Source organism: Sus scrofa, chromosome 10 (genome assembly GCF_054392235.1).
Source record: "Sus scrofa isolate SSC_HxYL_T2T_F1_AM1 chromosome 10, Sscrofa_HxYL_maternal_Yorkshire_Landrace_v2.0, whole genome shotgun sequence".
In the NCBI taxonomy this organism is placed as follows: Eukaryota; Metazoa; Chordata; class Mammalia; order Artiodactyla; family Suidae; genus Sus; species Sus scrofa.
The window spans coordinates 53626163-53641970 of NC_139392.1; the positions used below are offsets into that span (position 1 = coordinate 53626163).

Consider the following 15808-nt stretch of genomic DNA (forward strand, 5'->3'; position numbering starts at 1 on the left):
TAAACCTTATATATACATAATGGAATACTACTCAGCCATTAAAAAGAACAAAATGATGCCATTCATAGCAACATGGAAGGAACTAAAGACTCTCATACTAAGAGAAATAAATCAGAAATAGGAAAATACCCTATGATATCACTTATATCTGAAATCTAATATATGGCACAAATGAACCTATCTACAGAAAAGAAACAAACTCATGGACATGGAGAACAGACTTGTGTTTGCCAAGGGAAAGGCAGGGTGGGTAGTGGGATGGACTGGGAATTTGGGGTTAGTAGATGCAAACTATTGCATTTGGAGTGGATAAGCAATGAGATTCTGCTGTACAGCACAGGGAATTATATCCAGTTATTTGTGATGGAACATGATGGAGGATAATGTGAGAAAAAGAATGTATATAGTTGTATAACTGGGTCACTCTGCTGTACAGCAAAAATTGACACAATATTGTAAATCAACTATAATCAAAAAGATAAAACGTGTACATCCTAGAGGCTGTATAGTAACAGAATCACCATATGATCCAGCACTTCCACTTCTAGACGTATCATTCCCAGAATAACTGAAAGCAGAGACTTGAAGAGATATTGGTCCAACAATGTTCACAGCAGCATTATTCACAATAGTCAAAAGGTACTTACAACCCACATGTCCATCAATAGTTGAATGGATAAGCAAAATGTGACATATCCATATAATGGAATATTATTCAGCCTTAAAAAGGAATGAAGTTCTGACACAGGCTGCAGCAAGGAAGAACCTTGAGAATATTTTGCTATGTGAAATCAGCTAGTCACAAAAAGACATTATTATGTAATCCACTCATTTGAGTTGCCCAGAATGGTCAGGTATGTAGAGACAGAAAATAAGAGTGCTGGGGAGAAGACATGGGAAGTTGTTTAATGGGTACAGAATCTGACTTTGGGGTGGTAAAAAAAAAAATTCTGGAGGGGAAGTGATCAAGATGGTGGCACAGTAGGCCGTGGAGCTCACCTCATCCCACAAATACATCCAAAATTCATCTACATGTGGAACAACCCTCACAGAACATCTACTGAACACTGGCAGAAGACCTCAGATCTCTGAAAGGGCAAGAAAATCTCCATGTAACAGAGTAGGACAAAAGAAAAAAGGAAAAAAAAAGATAAAGGAATTGGGACAGGACCTGCACCCCTGGGAGGGAGCTGTGAAGGAGAGAAGTTTGCCACTCTCTGGGAAGTCCCCTCACTAGTAGGGAGATCAGCCAGGATGGAGGGGGAGCTTCAGAGCCTTGGAGGAGAGCACAGAAACTGGTCTGCCGGAGGCAAGACAGAGACCTGCACAAATGGTTGGTGCTGCCACCCTGCGCTCCCCAGCCTGAGACGTGTATATCCCTTGGTGTGGGTGAGGGCTGGGTGCTGAAGTTCGGGCTTCAGGAGTCAGATGCAGGAACAGGAGGGGGTTGGCTTCACATAGACAGCCTGAATGGGGTGGAGCATGGTGTGGCCACAACCAAGGGTGTATGCAGAAGAAGCCTGGGTCTGGCATAGAGGCGAGGCACCATTGTTGGGGGTTGTGTGAGAAGGGGGGCGAGACCTGTCATAGGAGCCTCTTTCCCTGCGCATGTGCTTTTGGGTGAAAAGACACCACCTACATGATCTCCAGGGGTACACGTGAGCCTCCACCATCTTGAGTTCCAAGGCACACATAAGCTGCCACCACAGGCCCCAGGGGTGGGCTTAAGCTGCCTCCATCTCAGGTTTTAGAGCGGGGCTCAAGCATCTGTTGTCCACCACTGTAAGGAAATCCAGGAACAGGCACCAATCACTGCCTCTACTATCATGGGCTACAGGAGTCCCCATGAGGCACTGCCCTCCACTGCCTCGGGACCTGGCAGTGGAGAGACACCCATGAGCCTCCACATCTGCACACTCCCTATCAAGGGGATTATGGCCAGCACACACTGAGGAAAGAGGTGGCAGGAATCCATACTAACAACTGGCCTTGCACCAAAAATATTAAACCCATACAAACTGTGTAGGGATGCTTCTGCATATAAATAGTCTTCCAAGATCATAATAGTTGTTTCTCCTAAACTCAAAAAGAAAAAAAAAAAAAGTAAGTAAAATGAAGAAGCAGAGGAACCACTCCCAGTTAAAAGACCAAGAGAATTTCCCTGAAAGAACAATGGAACAGACCTCTTCAGTCTAATAGACACTGAGTTTGAAAAGGAGATAATGAAAATACTGAAAAGTTAAGGAAGACTATCAACAGAAATGCAGATTACTGTGAAAAGGAACTAGAAACTAAAGAGGAGCCAAGAAAAATTAGAAACTTCATGTGGCAAGACGAAAGCTGAGCTAAAGACATTGAGAGGAACGAATAAGAGACTTGGAAGGTAGAATAGTGGAAATCACCCAATCAGAACAGCATACAGAAAGCCAAATGAAAATTAAAAAAAAAAATTAAAGCAATATGAAAGATCTTTGGGATAGTATAAAGCATGCCAATCTATGTGCAGTAAGAATTCTAGAAGAAGAAGAAAGATAAAAGGGGATTGAAAATGTATTTGAAGAAATTACAGTTTTCAGTTTTGGCTGAAAACTTCCCAAACATAAAGAAGGAAACAGATATCTGGGTACAGGGAGGAAAGAGGGTCCCAAATGAGATGAATCAAGACAGAACTACACTAAGACATACCCCTTTTATCTTTCTTCTTCTTCTAGAATTCTTACCGCACATAGATTGGCATGCTTTATACTATCCCATAGATCTCTTTAATTAAAATGGCAAAAGATAAAGAGAGAATTTTAAAAGCAGCAAGAGAAAAACAGTTAATTACATACAAGGGAACCCCCATACTGCTATTACTGATTTCTCTACAGAAATGCTGTAGACCAGAGCAGAGTGAGAAAATATATTCAAAGTCTTGAAGAGGAAAAATATGTAGTCTAAAATACTCTACCAACAGGGTTATCACTTAGAGAGATAATATCTAAAATAAAACTAAAAGAGATATTGAAAGGTATTCTATAAATAGGAAAGAAGCAAGAAGCTAAAGGAAAGAAGAAATCACAGTTGAAAAATAAATCACTTAAATAAGTCAGTATATAAATTAAAAAGAAAAAATTTAAAAAAGGGCTATTTGGAACAGCAAAATGATAAACATGAAGATGTAAAAGAGGACATCAAAATCATAAAATATTGGGGAGGAGTGTTTGAGAAAGTGTATATTCTTTTTTTTTAGCATGTGTTTAAACCTATATGACTATCAAAGTAAGTAGATATAGAAAGGGGTTAACATACTTAAAAAACAAGGTAACCACAAAAGAGAAACATAAAATACATTCACAAAAACAAAAAGGAATTCCTGCTATGGCATAGTGATTTAAGAATCCAACAACAGTGGCTCAGGCAGCTGCAGAGGCGTGGGTTTGATCCCCAGCCTGGCACAGTGTGTTAAAGGATCCAGCATTGCTGCAGCTGCAGTGTAGGTTGCAGCTGTGGCTAGGATTCAGTCCCTGACCTGGGAACTTCCATACGCCATAGGTGCAGACACAAAAAATAAAAATAAATTATAAAATAAAAACACAAAAATAAAAATAAATCATAAAATCATAAAAGGAAAAAGAATGAAGAAACACAAATCAACTGGAAGACAGGGTTTAAACTGACAATAAATACATATCAATAATTACCTTAAATGTCAAAGGACTAAATGCTCCAGTTAAAAGACACAGAGTGGCAAATTAAATTTAAAAAAAAAGATTGCCTACATTATGCTGCTACAAGAGACCCACTTTAGGGCAAAGGACACACATGGATTGAATGCGAGAGGATGGAAAAAGAAATTTCGTGCCAATGGAAGTGACAAGAAAGCAGGGGCCGCAATACTCAGATGAAACAGACTTTAAAACAAAGGCCATAAAGAAAGATGAAAAAGGACACAAATAATAAAAGGATCAATACAAGAAGAGAATTTTACATACACGCACAAGTTTTTTCATGAACATATATGTACCTAATATAGGAGCACCCAAATACATAAATACTAACAGATTTAAAGGGAGAAGTTGATGGAAATACAATAATAGTAGGAGACTTAAAACATCCCACTCTTATCTTCTGGACAGAAAATCAATAAGGCAAGAGAGATCCTAAATAATACAATAGCACAGTTAAACTTAGTCGATATTTTCAGGACATTACATCCAAAAAATCCCTCCAGAATACATATTCTTTTCAAGTGCACATGGAACATTCTCCAGGACTGACCACATACTAGGGCATAATACAAACCTCAACAAATTTATAAGTATAGAAATTATTTCAAGCATCTTTTTCAAATACAGTGGCATGAAACTAGAAATGAATTACATAAAGAGAAATGAAAAAAAATGATTACATGGAGACTAAACAACATGCTACTAAAAAATCAATAGGTCAATGAGGAAATCAAAGAGAAAATTTAAAAAATATCTGAGACAATTGACAATGAAAACACAACCATACAAAGTCTGTGGGATGTAGAAAAGTGATTATCAGATGCAACATCACAGGCCTTCTTTAAACAAAAAAAAAACCCCTCATATAAACAACCTAACTTATCACCTAAAACAATTAGCAAAAGAAGACTAGGGGAGTTCCCTTTGTGGCTCAGTGGTTAAGGAACCCAACTAGGATCCATGAGGACACATTTTCAATCCCTGGCTTTGTTCACTGGATTAAGGATCCGGTGTTGCCATGAGCTGTGGTGTAGGTTGCAGACGCAGTTCAGATCCCACGTAGCTGGGGCTGTGGCATAGGCTGGCAGCTGCAGCTCCGATTAGACCCCTAGCCTGGGAACCTCCATATGCCAGCGGGAGTGGCCCTAAAAAAAAAAACAGACTAAATAAAACCTAAAGTCAGCAGCAGAAGGAAGGAAATAATAAAGATCAGCAAGGAAATACATGAAATAGAGATTAAAATAGAAAAAAATGAATAAAACCAATAGCTGGTTCTATGAAAGGGTAAACAAAGTTGACAAACCTCTAGCCAGGCTCATCAAGAAGAAAACAGAGAGAACCCAAATAAATAAGAAATGAAAAAGGAGAAATATCAACTGACCACAGAAATACAAAAAACCATAAGAGAATACTGTGAACAATTACATAACGACAAATTGGACAACCTAAAGAAATGGACAAATTTCTAGAAACTTAGAGCCCACCAAAGTTGAATCAAGAAGAAACAGGTAATTTCAGCAGACCAATCACTAGACATGAAAGAGAATCTATAATTTTTAAAAGTCCCTACAAACAAAAGTCCAAGACAAGTTGGTTTCACCATCTGGGGAAGTCTACCAAACATATAAAGAGGAACTTTTACCAACTCTTCTCAAACTCTTCCAAAAGACTGCAGAGGAGGGAACACGCCTCAAGACATTCTATAAAGCCACCATCACCACCACCATCATACCAAAACCAAAGATACCACCAAAAAAGGAAATTACAGGCCAATATCTTTGGTGAATATAGATGTAAAAATTCTCAACAAAATATTACCAAACCGAATCCAGCATTACATTAAAAAAAAAAAAAAAAGTCTGGAGTTTCCATCGTGGCGCAGCAGAAATGAATCTGACTAGGAACCGTGGGGTTGCAGGTTCGATCCCCGGCCTTGCTCAGTGGGTTGAGGATCCGGCGTTTCCATAAGCTGTGGTGTGGGTCACAGATGCAGCTTGGATCTGGTGTGGCTGTGGCTGTGGTGTAGGCCAGTGGCAAACAGCTCCAATTGGACCCCTAGCCTGGGCACTTCCACGTGCCGCAGTTATGGCCCTCAAAAAAGACAAAAAAAAAAAAAAAAAAAAAATCACACACGATGACGAAGTTCCATTCATCCCAGAATCACAAGGATGGTTTAACATGTGCAAATCAATCAACAACATATCAACAATGACAACCCATCAACAAAGACAAAAACCACATGATCACTTCAATAGATGCAGAAAAACGTATTTGACAAAATTCAACATCCAGTCATAATAAAAACTCTTACCAAAGTGGGTATAGAGGGAACATATGTCAACATAATAAAAGCTTTTTATGGAGTTCCCGTCGTGGCGTAGCAGAAACTACTGACATTGGCCTAACTTCCAAAATACACAACAGCGCACACAACTCAGCAACGAAAAACTAAATAACCCAATTGAAAAATGGGCAGAAGACACAGACGTTTCTCCAAAGAAGACACACAGATGGCTGTAGGACCATGAAAAGATGGCCGACATTGCTAATTATTAGAGAAATGCAAATCAAAACTACAGTGAGGTACCACCTCACAGCGGTTAGAATAGCCACCATTGAAAAGTCTACAAATAACAAATGCTGGACAAGGTGTGGAGAAAAGGAAACCCTCCTACAACTGTTGGTGGAAATGTAAGTTGGTAAGAGTATGGAGAATCTTCAAAAAACTAAAAATAGAATTACCAAATGATCCAGCAATCCCACTCCTGGGTATTTATCTGGACCAAACTGTAATTAAAAAAAAAAAAATTACATGCATCCCTATGTTCATAGTAGCATTATTTGCAATAGCCACAACATGGAAACAACCTAAATGTCCATTGACAGATGAATGGATAAATAAGATGTAGTACATATATACAATGGACTATTAGCCAAAAAAGAATTGAGATAATGCCATCTGTAGCAACATGGATGGATCTAGAAATTTTCATACTAAGTGAAGTTAGAGAGACAAATAGCACATGATAGCACTTATATCTGGAATCTAAACCATGACACAAATGAACCTATATACAAAAAAGAGACTTAGAGACATGGAAAACAGACTTACAGTTGTCAAGGGGAAGAGGCGGGAGGGGGAGGGAAGGATGGGGACTTTGGGGATAGTACATGCCAACTATTGCATGTGGAAGGGATAAACAACAAGATTCTACTGTATAGCACAGGGAACTATGGTCAATATCTTGAGACAAACCATAATGGAAAAGAATATAAAAAAGAATGTATATATATATATGTATGACTGAGTCGCTGCTGTACAGTAGAAATTCAAACAACCTTGTAAATCAATTATACTTCGGTTTAAAAAAAAAGTTCTAGAGACAGGTAAATGGTGCTGATCCTTGCCCAACAATGTGAATGTGCCCAATGCCCCTGAACTGTACATTTGAAAATGGTTAAAATGGTAATTTTTTTTTTTTTTTTTTTTTTTTTGGTTTTTCTAGGGCCACATCTGTGGCATTCGGAGGTTCCCAGGTTAGGGGTCTAATCAGAGCTGTAGCCACTGGCCTTCGCCACAGCCACACCAATTTGGGAGCTGAGCCACATCTGTGACCTACACCACAGCTCATGGCAACGCTGGATCCTTAACCCACTGAGCAAGGCCAGGGATCGAACCCACAACCTCATGGTTCCTAGTCGGATTTGTTAACCACTGAGCCACGACGGGAACTCCTTAAAATGGCAAATTTAACGTATATGTTATTGCAAAGGAAACATTAAATACAATTTTTTTTAAATAATGTATCCTTTTATCTAGTAACAAAAAGCCAATTCTTCAGAGCTGCCTCTCCCACCACTGCCAGCTTCAGGTTCTGAGGATCCCACCATGTGCAAATCTAGAAATCAGCCACAAATACACTGGTACCTGCGTATGCAGAATGCCCACGGTTTTGCTTCGTTTTTGTTTTTGTTTTTAACTGCAGCTCAGTTGGAAACAACTTACCGGTTCACTGGTAGCAGGCTGGTTAAATAAATTAAACCAACAATCAAAGGGAAGCCCATACCTTTAGAGTTGACACCAGTCTCTGTTATCAGGCTTTTACATAAATTCATTCATTTAACTCTCACGACTTAACAAAGCTGTCCACGGTTTACAGATGAGGAAACCGAAGCCTAGAAACATGACACAGATGACATCTAGCGGGGCTGGGATCTGAACGAAGGGAACTAAGCACACCATGACCAGTACCTCTCGAGCTGTGTGACGTTCAGACAACAGAGCCACCAAGAGGGAGGCCCAGTTCTCCGTGTACTCCAACCGGGAAACGTGTCACCAGGAAGATCAGTGCGCCCTCTGCCTGCCCTGTGGGTGCACAAGCCGGGGATGCAGACAGGTGTTTGCTGGAGCACTGCCTCGCAGTCTCCACCTTCGCTCTCCTCACGCTGACAGCTTCCGAGGAGGGACCAGGTGAAGAGATAGGTAAAAAATTACTGTTTACTTACTGTTCACGTTTGCGCTCCTGTTGAATGCAAGAGGAAGCTGCACTCACCAATTAGTAAAGGAAGATGCACACCTGTATGTTCCAAGAGAGGCTCACTGTTAAATGATGCTGTGAAGGAAAAGGGGCCTCCAGGGGCAACTGAAACTTGCAAAGGAGACGCCTGCAGTGGCACTTCTGCTCTGCCATCAGCACAGGGGCATTTTTATAGCTTATTGACCGGACTCATGTTCTGGTATCAGACAGTGAGTTTTCCAGAAGAAAAGGTACCTCAACCTAGAAGGAAGGAGGCCTGAGGACTTGGGGCTCCCCCCACCCAAGTTGGGGCAGTTTGTGGGCCAGGAACCAAATTCCCTGATGTCAGTCTTTCTGCTCAGCTTCTGGGATCACTAATAATCGCTCTCTTGTTCTACAAAAGGCTTCCCCGCCCCCAGCTGCACTGAAGTCACAGTTTCTGCGGTTCTCTTTTCCTCCACATTATCATTTAATCTATTAAAACAGATAAAATCATAAAACAACAGTTCCTTTCCCTCAAGTTATGTCTTTTCTTTACAACCCAACATACCTGCACCCTTGTACCTGTAGTATCATCCCATTGGCAAACGCCAAAGTTGGCTCCCATCTGATTGCTAATTTATCCCCATGTTTCACAATCTCTTGAGCCTCCTTCCTTACACATAACTGATGTCAAAGTCTTAGGAAACTTAAATTTCACAGTCAGAACGTGAAAACCTGAAGCATCACTCCTGCCTTTCAAATCTTGCCAAGAGTCTCCTCACCAGTCTTAGGATACGCTTTTCTGCTTCCAAGGCCCGTCCCACCAGATCTCAGGCAGCAAGGGAGGGCTATTAGAGCCAAAAAGAACTTTCTGGAACCTGGAGCTCTAGGCAGTGTACTTAAGGCCCAATGGCAGGCAGTTTTAGCACCTCCAGCCCCACCCCATGGACAAGAACACCTTCTGGGCTGGGCTTTCAGTGGTGGAACCATGCTCCAAAGCCTGAGCTGGAGGAAATTATAGGCAACAGGAGCACAAAGAAGGAACGCTTAACGTTGTTCCCATCGTGGCTCAGTGGAAATGAATCTGACTAGTATCCATGAGGACAAAGGTTCGATCCCTGGCCTCGCTCAGTGGGTTAAGGATCTGGTGTTGCCGTGAGCTGTGGTGTAGGTTGCAGACACAGCTCAGATCTGGTGTTGCTGTGGCTGTGATGTACGCCAGCAGCTACAGCTCTGATTCGACTTCTAGCCTGGGAACTTCCCTATGCCTAAAAGTACCCCCCTAAAAAAGGAAAGCTTAAAAAAACAGACACCACAACGTGCACCCAGTCGCCTCTGCTTCCCTGACAAAGCAGGAGAGGAGGTGTCTGGGAAGTGGCTGCAAGGCTCCCCTGCAGGGTTGAGCTCTGCCCTGAAGGTGGGCATCCTGCCCCTCTCAGCCACATGGGCAGTGGTTTAGTGGAAGCTGCCAGAAAAGGCTGGGGGCCCAGGTGGGTTCAGTGACACAGGAGGGGCTTCACGGGGGTCTCTGAAGCCACTTCAGTCCTTGGGGCGAGAAGCCAAACCCCTGAGTTTGTTTTATCTCAAAATGACACTTGGCAGGGACGGGATTAGTTTTATGGAAGCTGTCTGGAGTGGACAGAAACCTGCCGTCAGAGGCCTTTATCTGCATTTCTGCTGACTCGCATCCCCAAACACACACTGGGTCTCTGGAACTGTCACCAGCCTCCCTTCCCAGGTCCAGCCTCCAGGAGCAGGCGCCTCTGACTGGTCTTCTGACCACGGCCAGGTTTGTTATGCTCGGATGCTTAGATGCCAGGGCACCCTGATTGCCCACCCACCTTCAGGCAAGAGGCTCCAAGCAGCCGTCTAGACTTGGGAACATTGGTAGTTTTATGGTAGCTCCCTTCCGCCCCTGGGACTTGGCTGACGGCCTCCGCCCTCTTTTTTCACACCCTCTAGTCATCAGCATGGAACAGAAATACCTCATTAGCCGATCAATCTCCCAGACAGCACCAAAGGGTGGGAAAAGATCTATAAAACCTCTCCATGAATGGCCCCTCCTCCCTTCGACCTTGTAAACCCCCAGGGCCTGACCAGGGAGGGCGAGGTCATTGTTCTACAGGGACAGAGGCCTGGTGGGGGGGTTGTTCAGGGCCTTCTTCAATGAGTCTGGCCTTGGGGCACTGCCCTGGGAGGTTCAAGCCACCATTTAGACCCCAAGGCCCCCAGCACCCAGCTTGGCCTAAGGGTCCTTCAGGAGGTCTAGGCTTGGGCTCACCACTGTCCTGGCTTTTTTGTCACAGAAACTTTGTCACGGCTGGGCCCTGCCCAGAAGGCCCCTCACCCTCTTCCTGTACCCTGAGGTGGTCTAGGCCCAGGGGCTCTGGGGAGGGGCTGCTGCAAGGCACCAACTAGCCCCCAAGCCTTGTCACCTGCTGGCAAAGTGCCAGGGTCTGTAGCCTCCTCCCTGACTTCTCAGGAATGGGGGTGTGGCGGGCTTGCTGCCCCAGGAAAGCCACCCTGGGACACCCAGAGTCCTGTTTGGCCAGGTGCCGGGACACTGTGCTCACGGGCAGGGCGGGTCTGCGATGCTGAGGTTCACGGCAAATTCCTTCCTACACACCTCACTTTCCTGCCCAGCCCGCCCCATCCCTAGATTGAGAAGGTGGTGGCCTAGAACACAAAGCTCTAAAATCACTGGCCCTTGAGGATGGGTCACTCAGCTTTGGCTTTCAGTCTGCAGGGGATAACCACAGCCTCTGTTGAGGGCTGTGGTGAGGGAACCCTGTGCAAGCCGCCTGCCCGCAGGGGCTTTGCCCAGTCTCTCTACAGGTCAGGCTGGTTGCGACAAAACCAGAATGCACTGGAAACGTGTCTCTGAAAGCTTTTTTCTTTCTAGGGCTGCACAAGTGGCATATGGAAGTTCCCAGGCCAGGGGTCGAATGGAAGCCAAGGCAGCAAGGCGGGATCTGAGCTGCCGTGTCTGTGAACTACAGCACAGATCGTGGCAATGCCGGATCCTTAACCCACTGAGTGAGGCCAGGGATTGAACCCTCGTCTTCATGGAGAATTTTGGGCTCTTGAGCCACTGAGACACAATGGGAACTCCTCTCTGAAGCCTTTTGGAGGCCCTCTCCTCATTGTAAAGCAAAGGGTTTTGCTATTTCTGGTTGCTGCTCCTGGGGCACTGGGTTCTGTCTAGCGTGACATCTCTGTACCTTATTTGGGATGGAGACAATTAGTGTGGTGTTTTGATGTGAAACTCCAATAAATGTAAGTACTTTGAAACCCTTCAATCTAAAACAGAGGCCAAGAGAGAGAAGAGAATCTCTCCTCTTGATTTCCTTCCTCACCACCGGGTCCTGCCCGGGGTCCTGGGGCGCCCCCAGACCAGCGCCCAGGCTAATGGCAGAGGTGGGGCTGCCTCCAGGGGACAGGTCTGTAGACTGGAAGCCAAGGCCTGGCTGCAGGGTTCAGGCTCGTTCCAGGCAGGGAGCCCCACCATCAGAACCCTTTGTTCTCAGGACAGTCCCTTGGCCATTTCCCACTGAACTCGCTCAGAGAACACAACTGCCTCTTCTCACTGGTTTAACAAACCCACAAACCAGACCTAGTTTCCCCACCGCTGGTTCTGGGCCCACCACACACTGACAGCCAGCCCGCCCCTCCCAGGGACCTCACTGCAGAACGACCGGCCCCTCTGGCTAGAAAGGCTGCTGCTGTTTCAGGCCCGACCTGCACCACAGCTTCAGGAAGCCAAAGTGACAGGCAGCAGGGGCTGGGGCTTCCTGGCTGCCACCAGGACATGGCACCGATGGAGCATCCCCTTACTGGTGACCAGGTTCCTATCATTTCATTCCCACTGCTCGGCCTGGAGGGCAGCACTCCTTCATCCCAGAGCAACGAAGAGCATAAATTGTGCCAAGAAGAAAGCAAGAGCACCAGACTCCTAGGTGGACAGATCCTGGTGACATCTCTGTGGGGTCTTAACACTAGCAGATTCAAACTCAAGTTTACAGAGGTCCTGCTGCGGCTCAATGGTAACAAACCCAACCCTCATCCACAGGGATGCAGGTTCAATCCCTGGCCTCACTCAGTGGGTTAAGGATCTGGCGTTGCCATGAGCTGCAGTGCAGGTCACAGATGCGGTTAGGATCTGGCATTGCTGTAGCTGTGGTGTAGATTGGTAGCAGTAGCTCCGACGCGACCCCTAGCCTGGGAACCTCCATATGCCACAGGCGTGGCCCTGAAAAGGAAAAAAAAAAAAAATTCAAGTTTTCGTGCTTTCCAAAGCAGGAGTTGCTGGCTCTAGCTAAGCTCATCCTTAGGGCAAACTGGGTTAGGATCCTCATCTGGCTGAGTGACAAGACGGGGTGTCCCTGAGACTATCACTGAAGAGACAATCTACAATGAGAGGGTGGCTGTGGGGAGGAGAATCTCGAGCCAGGTGGACACATGTTCTAATCCTGCCTGTCACTTAGGGTGTGACCCGGGGGACACGGCTGAATCTGTGCAGGTCAGACCCACACGGGAACCACCTGGGCAGACCACCCTCCCATAGCCTGGCCTCTCCAAGACAACCAGCGTCTGTCCCGAGGCTCCTGGGTCCTCCGCCAACACCGCTACCTGGATAGAGGCTTCCCGCAGGAGGTGCTCAGGTGGTGCTAATAAAACAGCCCAGCGAAGTCCTACGACTCGTCACCTGCTTGTCACCCACGTGCACCTTTCCTCTGAGCAGACGAATCACAGAAGGATGTAAAGGGCTGGTTTCACAGACCTGTGTCCTTACTGAGCACTGGCTACTCTGGAACCCAGTAGCCCTGCCAGGCCCTGGTCGCAGGCTCCCCCACTGCAGGCTCTCCGAGCCCTCTCGTGAAGTGTGGAGGGCCAGCCTGATCCAACCCAGGACTCACGGGAGCTCAGACGATGGGGTACCCGGGGTGGCCGGGGGAGACACGAGGTCCCTCTCTCACCACGAGGCCCACCCTGTCTGGCAGGGGCCCTGAGCCCAAAGGCAACAAAGCAAACCACCACCCCACCCCACCCCTTGCCCCGGGGTGGTGGGGTGATGACATGGGGCTGACGGCCCCTCCCTCCAGGACTGCACCACCTGCTGGCTGTGCCCATGCTCAGACCCATGGACCATCATGAGGACAAGGTGGTGTCCGTTTTCGTGTGAAACCATTTGTGCGGCAGCACAGCTCTGCCTCGGCGGTTCCTGTGGACAACAAGACACGGCTTTTGGGGAAAACAAGACAGAACCACACTGCCAGGCCAGCTGGTTGCCTGCCGCCCCCAGGAGGTGCTGAGTGGGGTCTGTGCCCCGGGCCCCTTCCTGCGGCGCCTCACAGAGGACCAGACACATCCCTGCCAGAGTGAGAAAGCATCATCTATCCCACATCTTCACAGAGGGCAGCATTCTGACATTTACTCATATTTTAAAATCAAATTTTTATTCTGCCACCAATAGTAAACAAAGCACATACAGCCATATGCAGAGCACCCGTTAACGGCAAAGGGCGAAGCTCTAAGAAACTTTCTAGAATGATAGTCTAGACTGACCCTGTTCTATAATTCGCAAGGTCAGGAGCCAGTGAGCAGAGCCACCACCCCACCCCCAGGCCTGTTCATCCTGTTCAGCCTCAGCCACCAAGGGGCTGCACCAACCACTGCGGCTCCTGGGGCCTTTGTCCCTGTGGACAGTGCTAGGAAGCCGAGTTCCCGTCTTTTTTTTCTTTTTAAACTTCAAACGTTTGTGGGAAAGAAAGATGACGTTGCCACACACTCCCGAGGTGCTTGGCGGTGCCTCCATCAGGAGGAGGTGGCCCGTCAGCCTCCAGGGGACATCACCACCACCTTGAAGCTAGTAAGGTGAGAAAAGAACACCAAACACCACCAGAATGTGCAGAATATCCTTTTCTTACACACTTTCCCCCCCTTTTAAAACAACAGTATTAAGTTCAGAAGCAAACAGAAGACAAAAAAACCAAATCTATTACATTTTATTATTAATACACCTTGGAATCTTATCCTGCACTTTTATCAGAAGGTCCTAAAATATTAGAAAATCTGTAAATGATGGACATATCAATCAAAGTAACTGCGGAATCTTCCTGAAATGACCTGGCGGAGGACAGCGCTTGGTAGGCACAGGTCCCGGGACACAGGGACTCGGGCTTTCCGGAAATGTGGGAATGATCTGTGTGCTGAGGGGAGGGTGGAGATGGATCGGCAGGTTTCCATGGGCCTCAGGTGCCTCCCGGCGCTTGTGTGGAAGAACAGCCTTGAACTTACAGGGGAGACTCAGTTCGGATTCAGGTTCCTGAAGTGGCGCGTCCATGGTGGGGACAAAGAGGTGGCACATCCAAGGTGGGGACAAAGAGGTGGCACGTCCAGGGTGGGGACAAAGAGGTGGCACGTCCAGGGTGGGGACAAAGAGGTGGCACGTCCAGGGTGGGGACAAAGAGGTGGCACGTTCAGGGTGGGGACAAAGAGGTGGCACATCCAGGGTGGGGACAAAGCCACCACGGCCCTGTGAGGCCTTCTACACGAGCCCCACTGGGAGAGCCTCTGGGAAAGTCAGCCCACGATGTGCACACTGCCAGCGGCTGATGGCTTTAGCAGCCCCATAATCCTTCCTTTGATGTCAGGGTCAATGCGATCCTGGTCTCTCACCAGGGCTAGCAATAGATGCATGAAAAGGAATCTCACTGTGATCTTTCCTGCAAGGGAAACAGCAATAAAATTTACTGCCGGGTGGCAACAGAGGAATTCTTGTAAACGAGTACCTTTGTGTGCCTGCGTTCTCCGCTCTGGAGAGACGACGGGGAGCGAGAACACGAGGAGACCCCGGCACGTCTCACAGCCCCGAGCGCCGGCTTGACCGCTGGACCACAGGCTGTTGGCTCTGCTCACACTCGGCTATGAAAGCCAGGGCTTCACTCAGCACAGATACTAGACAGGCAGCCCGTTGCAAACCCGCACTCTCTGCGACCGCTCAACAGCACTGCAACAGGGGTGTGTGCTGCCCGTGTCAAGCGCGTGGTGCCAACTGCGTCCTGCCTTTACAGGTGGAAGCTCATTCCTCTCGGGTCAACACAGCTCTACGACTCTACCGACGCCCCCACACAGGACACATACGGAGGGGCCGCCGAGGCCGTCGGCTCTGCTGCAGATGCTCGGGGGCCCGTCGTCGTGGGGCTGGAGTCCCAGCTCCCGAGCCTCTGGGCACTTACAAGCAGGAAGGCTTTGCTCGAGGGCTCGACTCCTGTTCCTGCTGAACTGAGCCAGTGTGTAAAATGAGAACTGATATCAGCTCAGTAGGCACCGGAGGGCGGGTCCAATCGACAGCCCGGAGAAGCAGTGCCTCCGCTGGGAGCTGGCGCGGCCCCGTCCCGCTGCGGCCGAGAAGACACAGAGACCTGGACTGCAAACACAAGAGAGAGTTCACCGCCCGGGCTCACAGCACGGAGCCACCTTGGAAAGCACCCAGCCCTACTCACACGCCATCGACCACCGACGCAGGTTGTATCAGACTTGCGAGACTCACTAGGTTTGAGATTTTTCAAAAGAATGATTTTTGCAGCATTCAAAGCC

The 15808-nt window shown here is 47.1% G+C and overlaps 1 protein-coding gene and 1 non-coding gene across 30 annotated transcripts in view; both read right to left on the reverse strand.

The window, feature by feature from the left end:
* Positions 1–14198: 14198 nt before the first annotated feature.
* AOPEP (aminopeptidase O (putative)) overlaps positions 14199–15808 on the reverse strand; it is a 396587-nt gene continuing 394977 nt past the window's right edge. For all 29 annotated transcript variants that reach the window (XR_014817672.1, XR_014817669.1, XR_014817663.1 and 26 more), the window contains one exon: positions 14199–14934. The gene's annotated coding sequence lies outside the window, so the exon portion shown is untranslated. The remainder of the gene's footprint in view (positions 14935–15808) is intronic.
* On the reverse strand, positions 15473–15552 carry MIR24-2 (microRNA mir-24-2). The gene has a single exon (NR_038538.1). It is a non-coding gene; the product is annotated as a microRNA mir-24-2 (primary transcript).